The 17,316-nt window shown below is 39.6% G+C and overlaps 2 protein-coding genes across 3 annotated transcripts in view; both read right to left on the reverse strand.

Annotated features, from left to right (window-relative positions):
- Nucleotides 1-17,316, reverse strand: part of LOC122813756 (perforin-1-like) — a 98,940-nt gene that overhangs the window by 70,548 nt on the left and 11,076 nt on the right. The window contains exon 2 of one of the 2 annotated variants that reach the window (XM_044086238.1): nt 3,968-4,027. The exons of the other annotated variant lie outside the window; for it this stretch is intronic. The gene's annotated coding sequence lies outside the window, so the exon portion shown is untranslated. The remainder of the gene's footprint in view (nt 1-3,967; nt 4,028-17,316) is intronic. 2 annotated transcript variants of the gene reach the window in all.
- LOC122814343 (perforin-1-like) overlaps nt 1-17,316 on the reverse strand; it is a 232,251-nt gene that overhangs the window by 20,367 nt on the left and 194,568 nt on the right. The window lies entirely within an intron of this gene.

A 17,316-nucleotide genomic window follows, 5' to 3' on the forward strand; every position in this document is an offset into this window, starting at 1 on the left:
GACCACACTGAGTTAGCCATGGCATAGCTTGGTTTTCTGAATCACCTATACCCTGCACATGCCCGCTTATCTCACAGATTCACTTAGCATGATGCAGTAAAGTTTTCTGACTCCAGCCCAATGTATAAAAGTCACTATTCCATTACATTTCATATTATGTAGCTCATTATATTATGCACAGCTTTGCAGGAAATTAGGCACAATGCCAGTTGACCTAAAGCAAATCTTTTGGATATAGGAGAAGACCAGAGCCCCCCCACCCCCCAAAAAAAAAAGAAAACACGCCACAAACACACAGAGGGTGAACATGAAGAGTCTGCACAGATGACATTCCAACCAATAATCTATTCTTTTCATTTAAATCTAGGCCCTGTCTTCCTTGTTTACACAGAATGTGTGTTCCACAAGTGTACCTATGGGAAGAAAGGTCATCCTCAGATAAGCACAGAATGTGTCTGTATTGCTTGGGAAATATAGTATGCTCAAGAGACAATTTTACTTACAATTTACAAAGTCTAATTTAAAATACAGAAAGCATCAGGTGAAGCTCTTTAGCAGCAAAATATTCTGCTTGAACCTTCAAGTAAGTAATCTTTAGCATCCTGCAGGCAGTGCGCTACACTAGTTTTCTTTTCCCATTCTAAAAAAGGGAAGTATGTTAATCTGTCTTCTGTCAGCTGTGTCTCATCATGTTTGACTGCTAACATGGATGAACCAGTTCAGGGAATTTCTCATTTGGACACCTTTGTCTGAAACTGTTAAGCTAGCATCTTTGTTGGCTTTGAAATCAGACCGGGGTTTCCCCCTGAACTAAAAAGCTCAAATCCAGTTCGGAACATTTGTCCTCTCTTCTGCCTTTCATAACATCAATCATGACATGATGACAGAGGCCATGTTGAGGGCTCATGTGAGGTGTTTTGGTGCTCTGCCTGCTGCTTCTTTTGTGGTTAGAGAATCCTAAGATACATTTCTCCACTCCCTTTTTCATTTTCTTTCCTCCCTAATACACAATTTTTCACTCATTATCAGTGCTTGAGGTAGTGTCCCTATTCCTGTACCCATCCCCCATAGTGTCAGTCCTTTCTCATGAGGAATACACGTGAATAAGTCAACGTCTGGTTAAAAAAATAAGTTTACTGCCCCATAATTGACTAGTAAGTCTACTTAAGAAGTCCACTGAATCCTTAATTATGTTGTCTACCTTCATGTACACTACTTTTAACCATTTATCCACAAGTTTATCAAAGGGGAAAGTTTTGGATTTACTTTTTGATATGATGGGATGAAAGGGGGGGGGGGGTTCAGTTATACTTTTGTGTATTTTAGGTATGCCTAGCTATAACTGGATTTTCTACTTTCAAATAATTGTAAATGTCCTTAGTAATTCTGTTCTCTAAAAGATATTCCTCCAAGTAAAAATCAATTCTTCTATAGCCTATATTGATTTCATTTAAAGACATGACCTCATAAATATCCATACTATTCAAAATGTTATACATCTTACTTGCATAATCTACAGTATTACATAAAACAATTCCACTGCCTTTATCAGGCTTCATAACTCTAATAGATGGGTTCTTACAAATGTCTTTCAAAATGTCCTATTCTACTTTTGTTAACTTACTATTCTTTTTATGTATATTATGTTTCTTTGAATTTATATAAATCATCAAAAATAACTTTCTCTAAGTGGCAATAGTGGGGCATAGAGGAGGATTAAAGCAACTCTTTTTCTTTATCTGCAATTTATCCTGTCTACCTGTCTACCTGTATCTTTAAAATATACAGCTAAATTTAATTTACATTAAAACATTTTTATTTCAATGAAAGTGTCCACTATATTGAATCTGATAGTGGGTACAGACTTCATTCCCTTTGAAAATAATGAGAAATGATCTTTAGTAAGTATCACTGATGTGTAGCTGTAAATTTTAAAATTCTGATAGGTGTAAATAACAGCCTGACTATTAACTATTTCTTGTACTCCATCCACTTGTAGCTGTCTCTCCGATATCTGTTCGGGTGCTGCCATCTTTGTTCCTGTCCCGAATCCCAGTGCGCATACCTCTTATAACAGGGTCCTTGTCAGTTTCTCTTTTGAAAATTGTCATAGGTATTCCTATACTTAGGATTTTTAGAACTATGCTGATAGTGTGAATACCTCTGTGATTGAAAATGGATTTAATCTACCTAACTGGTGGAATGAGCTAGAAGCAGGATTTGTTATTTAGGTTATTTAGCCGGAAGTACTGTACATTACATTGCTGATGTATGAATTCAACAGAATGTTCTCACTTGCTCATCCAGTTCTGTTGTGCTTTTAAACATGGTGGCTTTTGAGCTGCCTGACCCTACTATGAATTTGACTTTGTCAGCTTCTCCCAGTCTCATCTCAGCTTCGTATTCTAATAGGCACTGAATTATCAAACTAGGAAGACTCTCCTCTTAGAAACTTAAAGCTTGTTAGCATCTGTTTCATATCATTCAAGTCGAATATTGCCCATTGAAGTAGTCAGAGTATAAATCCCTTTTTTCCACCTTAACTTTTAAAGTCTGCAACATGTAGGACTAGATGGCCAAATACTGGCGAGTTTAGGTATGTTTTTTGAGGAATCAGCTTGAGATTAGTGGTTCTGTTTTTTTTTTTTTTAGCTGCTGCTGAGAGAAGTAGTAGAGAAACATTATTTCCCCAGCCTACCAGTCACTGGAAATTAATGGAATTAATGCTATTGTTTTGCTCCTGTGAGAGAAGGAGCAGAGAAGCATTGCTTACTGCTTGTCTCTGATTGGGCAGTGTGCACTGGACTTCACTAATTGGTCTGGAGGAAATCTTGGTGACGGCCTTTCTACAGCTTGGCTTTACATTTACAATCTCTTTTGTGAGCAATGTCTGTCTTCTAAAACTTCCAACATAATAAAGCAGAATCTACCTAACATAAAGGCATTCATAATCAATGTTAGGAACCTTAACAACAACTTCATTCCCTACAAGCACTCCTTACTATGCAAAACATTGACATATGCATTGTCACTTGCATTGACACCTGCTTCTTGACCAATGAGAGCATTCCATTTCTGCAGGGTTTCAATAAATGCCACACATTCAGGCCAACTGCATTAGATGAAGGGATTAAAGGTGGTGCTCTATCCATATTCTTAAAAAACAAACAAACAAACAAAAACATGTCTCCTCTAGACAGGTTAAACAAGATAATGACCTGGAACTTCTCCACATTCAACTTTAACCCCCCTCTATGTCCTCCTCAGTCCATACCTCCTATCTAACCAGCACAGAGTCCCTATGCCTTAAGCCAAACATTATTCTTGTAGGAGACTTCAGTTATCCTGCCATTAACTTGTAGACTTATGCATCCTCAAACATGTATACTCATAAATTTCTGCACTTCATCAATATTTCATTTCTGGAGCAGTTAGTCCATAACCCAACCAGGGCCAATAAAATCCTGCACTTGGCCCTTACCAATATAAGGCAGCTTTGTTCCCCTCAATTATAACTTCCACCCTGGGAAAATCAGATGCAAGGCAGTCACATTAATCTTAATACTTAAGCCAGAAACATTTTCCACTACACTGGTATTCAGAGATCATGTCAAGGCTAGTGTACTAAAATTGACTAATGACATGGATAAGTTCAAAAGCCCCTTCCATCCTGACAACCCCACTGCTTAAGCAGAATCATTTACCTCCAAATTCTATGCACATGCATATTGCTGCATACAGATATCTGTCCCCCTCAGAAGTAAATACAAATACCAAATACAAAAATACACATATAAGAGGATGCAAGCACAGATACAGTAATAACACTGACCAGTCACACTGTTACTTTAGAGTTATGTTAGCAATGACAGACGTGGCACTGATGTATCAAAGTTATACATTTCTAGAATAGATCACTACCACTGTAAAAATTAAAAGAAAGACAGTATGAAGCATGTGTACTCACCCCAGTGCTCTCTTAGATGTTACAGTCCCCTCCTGTGCAGCTGCCCATTCTTTTAAATATCTTCAGGGGGTATAGAGATAAAAAGAAGACTGTGAAATAGCGGATCTACTTCATTTGCTTAACAGACTAGATCATTGAAACCCGTATGATTAAGATCATATGGCCAACAATTTTCTTTGTTGTTCAACTAAAAAAAGCCAAAAATCACCCACAAACAACACAAACAATGTTTCTGCAAAGGTACAAGCCCCTTGCATCCCCCACATGGGGAGCTGTGTGTCCCTATATCCCCTGCTAATTATATATACCAGGTCCAAGATTGCACTACAATGGGGAAAAGGGCATATTTTCTGTTCCTCACAGTACTGTGATCTCACTTAGAATGGTTCAATAAACTAAATTGTTGATCATGTGAACTCAACCATATAGGTTTTGACAATCTGATTTGTTGATCAAATGAATGCACAAGTTGCTCAGGATATTAAAGCTCTGCTTTCCACATTGTGCAGACCCCTGTGGGTTCAATCCCCATAGCTGTGTTATCATGAAAAAATATTTAGGGTTTATTTTTCTCTCTCATTATTATAACTACGGCATTAGACAGTGCAATAAGCATGATCAGAATTATTGGCTGAGTGGATATGTTTCAGTATCAAAGAGAATTTTTTTCCTTTGCAAATAACCTGTAAGTGAAATGTCTGAGCAGCGTATTTTATTTGTATACATACATTTGTCTTTGGCATTATTACTGCATTTCGACTACAGACACTTGTTGGCCTGTCCAAGTAGCTCATAACATTAGTCTTGTACCTGTTGGATGGTAGATGATGTTGGCTGCTGGTTCTGGCCGCCCTTGTGTTGTACGTACTAACATGATTGTTAACTTAAGAAGTGTTTTTTTGGTCCAACAAGTTTATTATGTTTTAACTGTATCACACTACATCATACTCCACATATGTAAGAGCCTCTTCTTTTATTAAATCTGTACTCCCACCCCCTTTGCTGCTATCTTATCTCTTATATACATTTATTTTGTTTAATATTTTGTTTCTGTCCATTTCTGTTACTATTATATGGATTAGCACATCAACCTGCATCCATCCCACCAGCAAGGTTTGTCGGCCCCCACAGGTAGCAGCACCAGCAGCATCACTGCCACCAGAAGCACCCAACAGATCTGGGTCCCAACCTACCACAGTCAAGTCCACACCTCCTGACTTTCCAGTACCACCTGGTTCAGGTAGCTCTTCAGTGGATGTTGTCACAGTTATAACCACTGGTAGCAATGTGAGTGGAGGTGCTGCCTTTTCCACCAATTGGTATTTGGCAAACATTCTGTGAAGATTATAGATAGGAGGTAAGATGCCTGACTCAGCCAAATAGAAAACTTCCTCCCACAACCCGCTGAGTTATGTTTCTGTCCAGCCTTCTCACCATCATCTGAGAAAGGGCTTAGTAGTGACAAAACCCTAGGTGGTGAGTAATCTCCCATTGAGTCTCAGCTGGCAGAGACTGTAGCTGCAAACAGCTCATTCTGTCCCACAACCTAGTATTCCCCTATGTTTTGTGATCACACCCATCCCTGTTGGTTGTTCAATCCACGCCTCACCACTGTCTTCCTTTGTTTGTCTAATGTCTTCTTCCAGAATGGGTTCCCCTCAATCATTGTGTTACCACACAACCTGTCAGTCACAGATGTCTTCCACTACTACCTAACCTACTTACCTTCCCAAACTTTTCCTTCCTTCCTTCCCCAACATCTTTTCCCTTTATGAATGAAAAAGGGGATACCCTCCCCTACAAAAAATACCTTCCCCACCTACATCATGTTCATTCCTTAGTTGTTTACCTTGTGTTCTGCCTAATGCTTGTTTCACCTTTTTCAACTGTTTCCCATACTCCCATTTATTTATGTATTGCATTTGTTTACCAGGAAGGTCCACTGGGCCAAAAAATGCCCATTTTCAGTGGAGGCCCGGGGGAGAAAAGCTCCACAGTGATATATACAATAAATATATTTTGATATATACAATACATAAAATTTGATAAAAACACAAATAGCACTTATAACAATAAAAACAGTGACTAGAGTTTTTGACAAATGGAAAAGGTAATACACCTGTAAATAAATGTGACTACTGACAGTACAACATTATTACTGATACAGAAAGAGGCAGTGGTGCTGTGTGTAGAATATCAATTGACAATACATTTACACAAGGGTACAGAAGTGGATTATCAACCAAGGAGTAATGGTGAAGGTTTAGGAGGGTGTAGAGAATGGGGGGGGGTGTGAGTAGAAGAGGGGAAGAGGCTAAGACAGGTATGGAAGGAGGGGAGAGACAATGTCAGGCTATGTGTTGTGAGGAGTTGGTGCGTGTACATTGCCAGTGGGAGGATAGGCGTCGTTTCAAAGATTTTTTGAAGATAGATGTATTGATAGTAGATCTAAGTGAGGGTGGGAGAGAATTCCATAGCTTAGCAGTGGAAAATGAGTGGATCATTTGACCAGCAAATAGGCTGGGTTTCTTTACATGTAGGAGCATTTGGTTTTCATAGTGGAGTGGCCTATTTGGGTGGTATAGTGCAAAGAGATTATAAAGAGCAGGGCAGCTGGATGGGTTGAATATTAGTTTATGGGCAGTAGTTAGTTGAATATATGTAAGATGATGAGAAAATTCTAGCCAGTTTAGTATTTGAAAAAAGTGCAGTGGTGAGATAGATGGTGTCTATTGGTGACAAACTTTGCAATTTTGTTATAGCATGAGTGTAATTTGGATTTAAGACTGACCTGTATATTAGTGAAAAGAGGAACACCATAAAGAAGAGAGGGGAGCAGGAAGGAGGAGGCAAGGGCTAGTTTGGAGGAGTAGTTGAGGAATGTTTTGTGTCGGTATAGCATGGCTAGTTCTGGTGTGCTTTTTTAATGATGTTGTGAATATGCATTTCAAACATTAGATGTTCATCTATGGTGACATCTAGAAGTTTAGTATGTGTGACAACCTCAATAGAAGTGTTATCTTGGGAGAGAATAGAGAATGTGTCTTTGTTTATGGTGATGGCCTTCTTAGCAGTGAGTAACATTAGCTTTGTTTTTCGAGGCTTTAATGCTAGGTGGTTGTTAGCCATCCATATTTCAGTAGAGCTGAGAGCTGCCTGGGTAAGTTTCTAAAGTTTGTGTGGGGAGTTGGTAGTGCAGATGATAGTGGAGTCATCTGCGTACTGGATGACTGACCCTTGAGTGACACTAGAGTGGAAGTCATTGCTATAAATGCTGAATAGTAGTGGCCCTAAGATGGACCCTTGGGGAACACCTGTAGAGGTGTTATGGAAAGGAGAAAAAGGAGTTTTGCCACTTTGTAGCTTGTTGCCTGTCAGTGAGATAGTTGGAAAACCATTGTAGGGTAGAGGGAGAGATACCTATGTTAGCTAGTTTTCTGAGAAGAAGAGGGTAGGAGGGAGTATCAAAGGTTTTAGAAAGGTCAAGAAATAGGGAGGAGACATTTCCTGTCATCACGTGCCCAACTGATAGAGTCACAGAAGGATATAAGAGCTGTAGTGGTGCTATGTCCTGGTTTAAAACCATGCTGGGTTGGTGACAGTATGTTATTCTGGAGTACATAGTTAAGGAATTGGCTGTGGATACATTTTCCGAGGATCTTTGAGATAGGGGAAAGAATAGTGATTGGTTGAAAGTTGGAGACATCTATTTTGTTTCTGCCTTTGTGAAGTGGGAGGATGTAGGCTTTTTTTCAAATGGAAGGAGCATAAGACTCTTGAATTGACATATTGAGAAATATGCTGACAGGGTAGGCAATGGGGTTTGCGGCTTTTTGAAGGAACTCTGGAGCAAGTTGTCAGAGGCATTAGTGCATGATTTTAATTTCAGAAGCATTTTCTTTACTATCACTGTGGGAATAGGAGCTAGAGAGAAGTTGTGTGTTTGGGTAGAGAAGGTATTAGTAGCAGGGGTATCAGGTGGGTTAGGTTGAGTTTGAGGGAAGTTGGTAGTGAGATTAGATATGATGTCAATAAACTATGTGTTAATAAGTGTGGCTATTGCTATAGGGTTTTTTTCTGAGTCTGGACAGAGGTTGGTTTCTGATCCTGGATGTAGTAGGCAGTTGACTTGAGCTCCAGACGTGTTTTGGATTATGTTTGTGCTGGTTTTGTAAAATATGATAGTATTCTGTTTTATCTTTACTGATTTGGCACTTTACTTGGTTGTGAAGGTGTCTGTAGATTATGAGGTCGGAGGGTTTTTTATGCTTTTGCCAAAGCCTCCAGGCTTTGTCCCTGGTGACCATGCTCTATTTGGTAGCTGCAGAGAGACATAGGGTGTGCAAGGATTTTACACACTTTAGTCAGGGAGGTGCGAGGTATTTAAAATATTTAGGAACCGGAATTAAAAATTTCTATTTTGTTGTCTAGGGGATCCAGTTGACGCTGTGTAGTAGATTGTTAAAGGTTGTGGGGGAAAATGTGATAGGTCTCTGGTATTCCTGTAGTGATGTTTGTGTAATGCCATTGTAGTTTTGCTATTACAGAGGCAAGTAAGTGGTCATTGATGTAATTTGGGAGGGTTTGTGTGGTTGCAATTTTATTAGGGTCAGAGACCAGGATCCAATCTAAAATTATTCTCTGGCTGTTGCCTTTACTGGGTCTGGTGATGTCAGTAATTAGCTGGCTGTAGTTATATAGGTTAATGTTGGTGGGGGAGTGTTGCTGCAAGACATCTAATCAGTTAATATTAACATCACCCAGAATTATTGTTTCTGTAGTTATATTGTTGGGAGTCCAGGCTAGGATTTCCTCTAGTATGGGGATGCTATTGCCAGTGGGGATGTACAGGTCAATGATACAAAGGCTTTTTTGTCAATAATTTTTTAAAAAATTTTGCTGTGGAGAATTTAGGTATGGGTGAATTATAGGGGACCATATTGATAGTGTTAGGCTTGATCAGAGCTACCCCACCACCATTTTTGGGGGGCCTGTCATTGCTCAGGCAAGTAAAGCTAGGGGGGCAGGAATTCTGAGCTTTTTATGTATGGTTTTAGCCATGTTTCAGTATTGTCAATAATATCAGGCTTGTTATGTGTTATCCAGGCATGGAAGTGTGGGATTTTGCTTCTAATACTTTGCAGGTTGATTACTGTTAGGTGTAGAGACTTATAGGAGCTATGTAGGTTGGGATGTGGGGAGAGAGGATGAGGACTGGGATGGATATCTCCACTTAAGATTAATTTGTATTACTAGTGTAGGTTAATGGTGGGCTCTTGTCTCTTTTTCATGTTTTGACAAAGGTAGGCAATATGGTTTATGTCAACTTTGTCTTTTATGGGGAGGATTTTTTGTTTAAGTCAGAAGATGCCATCTGCATGTTATAGGTAGGTGATATGTCAGAAAACGTAGTGAGAGCCAGTCTTTCAGAGGAGGTTGTAAATGAGGGTATGTGGTGGATAGGGACACATTGTAATGGGGTAAGTTGTAGTAGGAGGGTTAAGGGTAATATGAGGAGGAAGGGTATTAGTTTATATCTAAGTGGCATTTTGTTATGGTAGGTTATTGAGGGGGTGTAGATTGTAGTTATAGTTAATATAAAATGTAATGTAATACAGAAGGGAGGGTGTAGAGGGAGGGCCTATAGTTCTAGTATGTGGGTGTTACTGAACAGAATATGAGGTAGTGAGAGGCACAGTGGTTGGATGGAGCTAATGATGGGAAGAGCTGAGGTGGAAATAAATGTAATTGAAGTGGGGTGTGTGGAAATGGGGGTAGGGTAGGGGAGCGGAGGGACCCGGGACCCTGAGTGGCGTGAAGGTAAACGGAGTGGGGATGACCCACAGAGCAGACCGGGCAACAAAAACAAAATCAGGTAAAACCTAATTCAGGTCAGTACTTTAAGGCTTCTTGGGTTTTAAAAGGGAATTCCTGCTAGCTGTACTGCATTAGGGCCCTGTGAGTTAGAGAGAATAGGGACTGGGGTCAAAGGAGTTATTTTTACAATTAACAGGAGTCTCTATGGAATTCAGTATACAGTATTCAGACGGGGAGAATAAGAAAAATGGATGGCAGATAAGAGGAATGGACAGCAAATAGTGTCCAGTAGTGTGTACACCTCTTAATTTAAAACAGACAGGTAAGCTGTTACAATAGCTGCTTCTACACAGCTGTGACCTGCACTTGTACAGAAATCTTTAATTCCTTCTTTACTGCCATTTGCTAAAAGGGTGTCTGTTGTTGGCTTGGTGCACTCTCTGGGTTAAGCTATGAGGGATACCTTTGAGTCGGTTAGAGGCACAGTGGTAGGCACTTCTAGTGTTAAGGGACTGTAAGAGAAGAGAAAGACAAAGGTTAAAGTCAGGAAGGAAAGGTACTATAAGTGAGAGTAATAGAAAAGCAGAGAAGAGATAGGCATTATTAGTATAGGATGAGCTAAGAGAAGATATTAGGATGTCGAGGCATGCAGAGAATAGTAGACAAGACAATCTTTAATCTGGTCTGCAAATAGTAAACCTACCTCATAGATCCCCATGCAGGGCTTCCAAATTACTTTCCTTTTCTGACTGTATTGCAAGCACTGTGTTGCAAAAAGTACCGTCAATGCCCAGTTACAACCGATGAAGACTGGCACTAGTCACTATATAGCAATGATTAAATACATCCACTGTCATCTACTACATATATGGGCATCAGCTGGTATCTGGTACACAAATGAGCTGAGCATCATTGCACAGTCATCTGCATATGCAACATATGACAAAGCTGAAGCATTTTGTGTGATTGCTTCTATAGCTGAGACTACAAGTGAAGTGTTTTAGAGGACTGAGGGTTCATTTCCACTCAGGGTCGAATGTTTTTATGTATCCACTCTGCAAATTTCTAACAATCAATCGCTATGTGATACCTTTCAGGTGATTGCTTCTGTAGTTTAGTCAGCAAATGAAGGGCTTATTAGAATCTAAGTGAAGAAGGTTGAGGGTCAAATCCCCTCAGTGTTGAATGATTTTATCTGCCTTTTATGCTTCTAATTTGCAACAGTGTATCAATCAACTTCTGTATGCTTCACTGACAATTTCATGTGACTGTTTCTATGGCTTGATTAGTAAATGAAAGGCTAGGAAGAATATAAGTAGCAAGGACTGAGGATTCATGTCCCCTTAGGGCTGAATGCTTTTTGTGTCTTTTATTCTTCCAGTCTGCAAATATGTATCAATAACCTGATATGTGCTTCACTGACACATTTCATGTGACTGCTTCCATGATTCACTCTGTAAATGAAGGGCTTCATAGAGTCTAAGTGAAGAGGGTTTGTAGATCTGTGTGTATATTGTACTTAGTCAGCCAACGTAGTCTAAGAGCACATGCATATAAGTTACTGTGAGCATGTGCGAGATCGGTGCCATTTTATACAGTCATTCATTGTGAGTGCAAGCTTGAATGGAGATGCAAATGTGAATGTGTTAGAAGTAATGAATCAGTCAGTAAGCCTATGAAGTCCAAAGTATATGTTCCAGTTGCAGCTTTCGATATGTTTATGTGCAATAAATGACTTCAATGTATTCTTTGCCTCAGTTTCTCATCTGAATACATGATACATGCAACATGGTGCCAAAAATGGCAAACCATGAGGCACGCCATTAGAAGTGGAGTTGTACACAGCATTGAACTTGCAAATGGGTTAGCAGTTATTCAAATGTACTTAAATTAATTTTAAATGATTTTCAGTTGCCAAACGTGGCATACCATTCAAGGTGTTCAAAATAATTATTATTCAAAATGTCCAGAATAGTGACATAATGATTAAAGTGTTTGAAATAATCTCCAAAGTGTCTAAAATGTTCAAAAAAGCTAAAATATCTGAATTTTTTAGCAATGTGTGACTTTTTCACAGTAACTAAGGTTTTTTGAAGTGCTCAGAGAGTTCGAGGCATTTGTAGTGTTCAGAGAGATTGTTGTGCATTTGGGCATGATTACAAGTACCTGGTCTATGCTAACATTTTAATGAATTTTGTTGTTACGGCAGAGGGATTTCACAGACCTGAATCATTGGTATTTGATAAAAATATTGCTGAGAATTGGCAAATGTTTGAGCAAGAATATGATATTGTCATGCAGGCTGCATTTTCTGATAAAGACACATGTACAAGAGCATTTATACTTCTCAATTTAGCTGGCTTACAGGCACCTCACAGCAAGAGGTTCTCCAGTCTGATCCTCGGCTGGGGTGCCTTCTGTGCGGAGTCTGTATGTCCTCCCTGTGGTTGCGTGGGTTTCCTCCGGGTGCTCCGGTTTCCTCCCACATCCCAAAGACATGCTGTAGGTGGATTGGACACTCTAAATTGGCCCTAGGAGTGAGTGCATGTGTGTGCCTTCTGTGGAAGGTTGTGCACCGGGCTGGCAACTCGACACTGTAAAACTCCACTGCCAATTATAAGCGGACAGATGATCCGCTGTGGTGACCCCAACTGTGAAAAGCCGAATGAAGAAGAGGCCATTGAGTGAGAATGTTCATTTGTATATATACCTTCTGTGTATGCTGGGGAGGTGGAGAACTGCCATATTGTGATACAGGCTGAAATGCAGGAAGACCCTGAGTCTTTAAAATGTAAATGTAGACAAATGTGTAACACTGAAACGAATATTACAATGGAGAGGCATATATTTTACACAAGAAATCAAAAACCTGATGAAACTATTGCAGCATATATTACTGACTTAAGAAATAAAGCAAACACTTATAGATTTGGTGATCTATGAGAAGAGTTGATAAAAGACCATTTTGTATATGGTGCTAATAATGATGCAGTAAGAAAGATTTTGCTTCGGGACAGTGAATTAACATTGGGCAAAGCCATTGAGATTTGTTAAATACATGAGATTACAGAAAAGCATACAAATATGCTCACGACTGAGAAAAGCATGTTTGCAGTATCTGCTAGTGTGAATGTTGATAGTGTACAACAGGAAGTTAACATGAAAAAGAAATATAAACCTTAAGCAACTTAAAGTTACCTACTTTCACATCTAACTCCTCTACTACACACTGCAGTGTTTAGGATAAACTATTTTTTTCATCTTACCTTTAAGCATCTATTGTAAGACCACCAGTTATTGGAGAGCCCACATTCTGCCTCTCAGTAGTCATCTTGGGATTAGTGCTTCTGTTTTGTCCTGGTGAGAGAAGAAGTCCAGTTACATTATTTCCTGGAGACTGCTGATCACCAGAAAGCATAATAACTGCTTTATAGGTGACAGCTTGGAATCTGTGCTTATATTCTGGTCCATGTGAGAGAAGGAGCAGAGTGCATTGATTCCTGACTGTTTCTGGTTAGAGAGTGAGTATCTGTGATAAACATTCCTGATTGATCTGGTTGCTATTCAAGGCATCTACCAGAAAAAGGCTACAAGCCTGCAGACCCTTGAATCATCTGGGACAAGACTGTGGATCACCAAACAGGCCATGGCCTGCTTCTCTTCTTGGGATTGGTGCTAATATTTTGCTTCTGGTGAGAGAAGAAGCAAAGGAGTATTGTATCCCAACAGAGTGAAGCTGTGCTGTGACCAGCATTAGTAGTAACCAGGCAGTAACCATTCATGCGACTCCCCTCTTTTCATCATTCTTGACAAGCTAATTCTTTATTTTCAGTAAGTACTGCTTGATTTCTTCCTAACTTCAGAATATCTGCCTAAATACTTCATCCTTAAATTTTCAGGGTCTCCATATTAGTTTCCCCTCAAGTGTTTGGCAGTCCTCTGTACAGACTCAGACACCTTGAGTGACATTTTTCCTGTAAATGGAATATATAAGGAAACAGCTCTAGTACTTAGCAATAATGACCATCCCTCCTGGCATGTCTAAAGGTCAGTTCCCTGTGCTTTCTCCTATTAATCTGATGAACCTGGGTATTCTAAGGCAGTGTAGCAACTGCCTCATATACACAGACAACCCTCTTCTCTTACCTTCCAACACTCATACTTGTGAGAGATGCCCTTATATATCCAAATTGGAAGCCATGCACTCTCAAGCCAAGACCGGAATAGCTGGTCAAGAGGAGAAGCTCAACACCTGCACCACATCACATGCAACACATAGCCCTCCAGAACACCCACCATCACAGCTCTCACATAAAAATACAAACCACACCCACCATTGTGGAGGATCTCAATAGAAATCTACCCAAACAGCAGAGACTTCGAAGGCAGAAACACACTGGACCACCACAACACAGCACAAACTACAAGACACATAGCTCACCTACATGGTGTGCCCCTCAACCTAAGCCCCTAAGGCAAAACAGCTTGTCCAATACACTAATCATAGCTGACTCAATAATGAGGCACACTGATGTCCCACTCACTAGGATAAATAAGGAGAAGGTAGCAGTCAGCTGTCTATCAGGTGCCAGAATACGACACATAACACATGCACTCAGGTCTCTACAACAAGTAAAACTCTGTCACTGTCCATGTGGGTGTGAATGACCTGAGATGCACCACTCTGAACTACATGGAAAGAGACATGGAAGAGCTCTCGGATTATGTGGCCCAGGCAGGTATGACCCTAGCCCTGAGCAGCATCCTACTGTTGCACAGAATGATATCACAGTGCAAGCAGCAAATGACTGACTTCAACAAATGGCAAAGTTTCTGGTGTCATTCTAAGGGGATTCAGTATCTATCTGCTTGGGATGACATGATTGACAGACCTCAATGCTTTGCCAGAGATGGCCTGCATCTGTCACCCCTGGGTTTCTGGATACTGGCTAAGGCTCTTGCCACTCCTATAGTGCCTTTTTTAGGCAATGTTCCAAAGACCAAATTACCACAGTAACAGCTATAAATAAATGCAATCTGAAAGTCATGTTTCTCAATGTTAGAAGTCTAAAATCTCAAGATGCACTTGCTCGAAGCACTCCTCAAAATGGAGAATGTCGACATTTGTGCTGGAATGGAGACCTAGTTTAAAGCAGCAGAGAGCCCCCCTACACTACCGGGCTATAACTCATTCCACCAAAGGATGAGCAAGCCTGGAACACAGTATCACAAGAACTCCACCAGGATAATCAAAAACCTTTTACCGAGTGCTTTCATCAGGTTGTAACCAAAGACTTCATCAGAATACAACAAAACTTAATATACTCTTGTTAAATATACTAAAACGTGAGAACACATGACATAGTAAACCAATGAAACTTCTCATAACATTAATTATAAACCGACTTTCTCTAACACATCACACTTAAATTCCTGGACAAATTTTAAAGTAAAACAGCAAAAAAACTCTTACCTAAAAAGTGACAGAAAAGTTATGATACCATTTCAACAAACAGAAGCCATAATAAACAATTCAAACATATAAAAACTAATAAAAACTATATAACATAAGAACACAGTCTACTGATGTTGTTGTTAAGACCTGGGGGGGGGGGGCGCACAGGCATTCAACTTAATTTGCCATCATAATTCCCTGAATTCTAAATAATCTTCCCAGGGACCCCCTCTAGGATCTACTTTGACCCCTTCAACAACAGCAAATTAAAAAAAAATGTGTTAAATATTTTTCTATATGCTTATACAAAGCATTCTTTTATTACCATCTTTATGTCCCTATAATGCTCATAAATGCTGTCCCTTAACTTTCTTTTAGTTTTCCCAATATAGAACATATTGCAGTGCTAACACAGGGCAGCATAAATAACCCTTTTGGAGTTGCAAGAAAATTTGCCATTAGGTTTTATGGTAGTATGGTTCAACTTAATCTGGTCACAATTCATGACCAAATAACATTGAGAATAACAGCCACATTTTTTAGTCCCATGCTGCTACTTTCAAAAACATTTACCCTCTCAAGTAACTGCTTAATGCTCAAACCTTTCCTAAACACTATTTGTGGCATGTCTCCCACCTGGTCTAAAATACCAGGATGACTCCAGAATAGCTGCCAGTTTTTCTTTAAAATAGTAGTGATACTTTGATGGTCAGTGGAAAACTTAGTAACAAAGGGACAGAAATATTTGTAGGGATCAGCAGTATTAGTAGTCCTGAGAGTACCTGTAACATTACCCACCATGTTAACCCCCAAAATAGGTAGAATGTTGTGATTATTTCTCCTACACAATTTCTTTCTGTACTGTGGAGATCAAACTATTGGGGTACCCTCTGGCCAAAAACATCTTAGTCAGTATTTCACACTGCAAAAGAAAATCCTGGTCAGTACTGACCATTTGGTCTCACATTTGAACACCTACATTTGGATGTAGTACTTTATGCTGATGACATAACTCTCCTACAATCTAATAAAACCCACAGTGGATAACAAACAATTAGAAACAATACAATCCATTTTCTTTTCCCTCTGCAACTTAACAAAAAAAAAAAAAAAACAGTAATTAACCCAAATAAATCCAGTGTCATGCCTTTCAGCATAACACATCTACTAACTTCTTCCTACATATTTCTATAAAGGACAATGAAAATACAGCTGTACCATTTGTCACCTAGCAAAAATACCTGGAAGTCACATTTGACTTTATCATTCTGCCAGCATACGGATATCAACAAGGCTCTTACCCAACTCAAACTGTTTTATGGAATTTCTCATCTATTGTCTCCAGTTACATGGCAAGCCGTTGTCAAAAACGTAATACCCAAAACTTCATATGCTCTTCTCTTCTTGTGTTTTCAGTCTGGCAGTAACAAACAAAGACTTCACATACCAGAAAACAAAATGTACAGATTTATTCTACCTGCGGTAGTGGTGCTATGGTAGCGTTGTCGCCTCACAGCAAGACGTTGTCACGTTCGATTCTCAGCTAGAGCGTTTTCTGTGTGGAGGCATGTGTGAATGGGCATGCCTTCATTGAAGGTTGAGTGTCAGGGCTGGTAACTTGGCACGTAAAAATCCACTACCAAACATTAGCAGACCGGAGTTCCGCTGTGGCAACCCCTAGCCGGGATAAGCCAAAAGACACAACAACATTCTATTAGCAAACAAAAGAACTCACAATTGTGACTTGTACAAATGGCAGCCATTACAAAGCAGGACAGTAATGTTCATCAGTATACTTACTTTGTTTAATCTAGGACACTGTCCACCCCTAAAAACACTCACAGTATCAAAAAGAAGCATTCTGTAAGCTTCCAAAGGTACATGGAGCCAACTCTGTCAGGATACTGAAACGTAAACACATAGCCTTATTCAAGTGAAAGCAGAAAAAGCATCAACAAGAATGTGCATGAAATCATTTTCAGGACGCTGGGTTATACACACTGGGAACTTTCCTTCAGCTGTATTACAGCTGTATCGCAAGGTATCCTACAAACTAAATCATCTCTTTCATAGGACT

The sequence above is a fragment of the Protopterus annectens genome, chromosome 10.part0, assembly GCF_019279795.1.
Source record: "Protopterus annectens isolate FY-2018-M chromosome 10.part0, PAN1.0, whole genome shotgun sequence".
Taxonomy (NCBI): Eukaryota; Metazoa; Chordata; order Ceratodontiformes; family Protopteridae; genus Protopterus; species Protopterus annectens.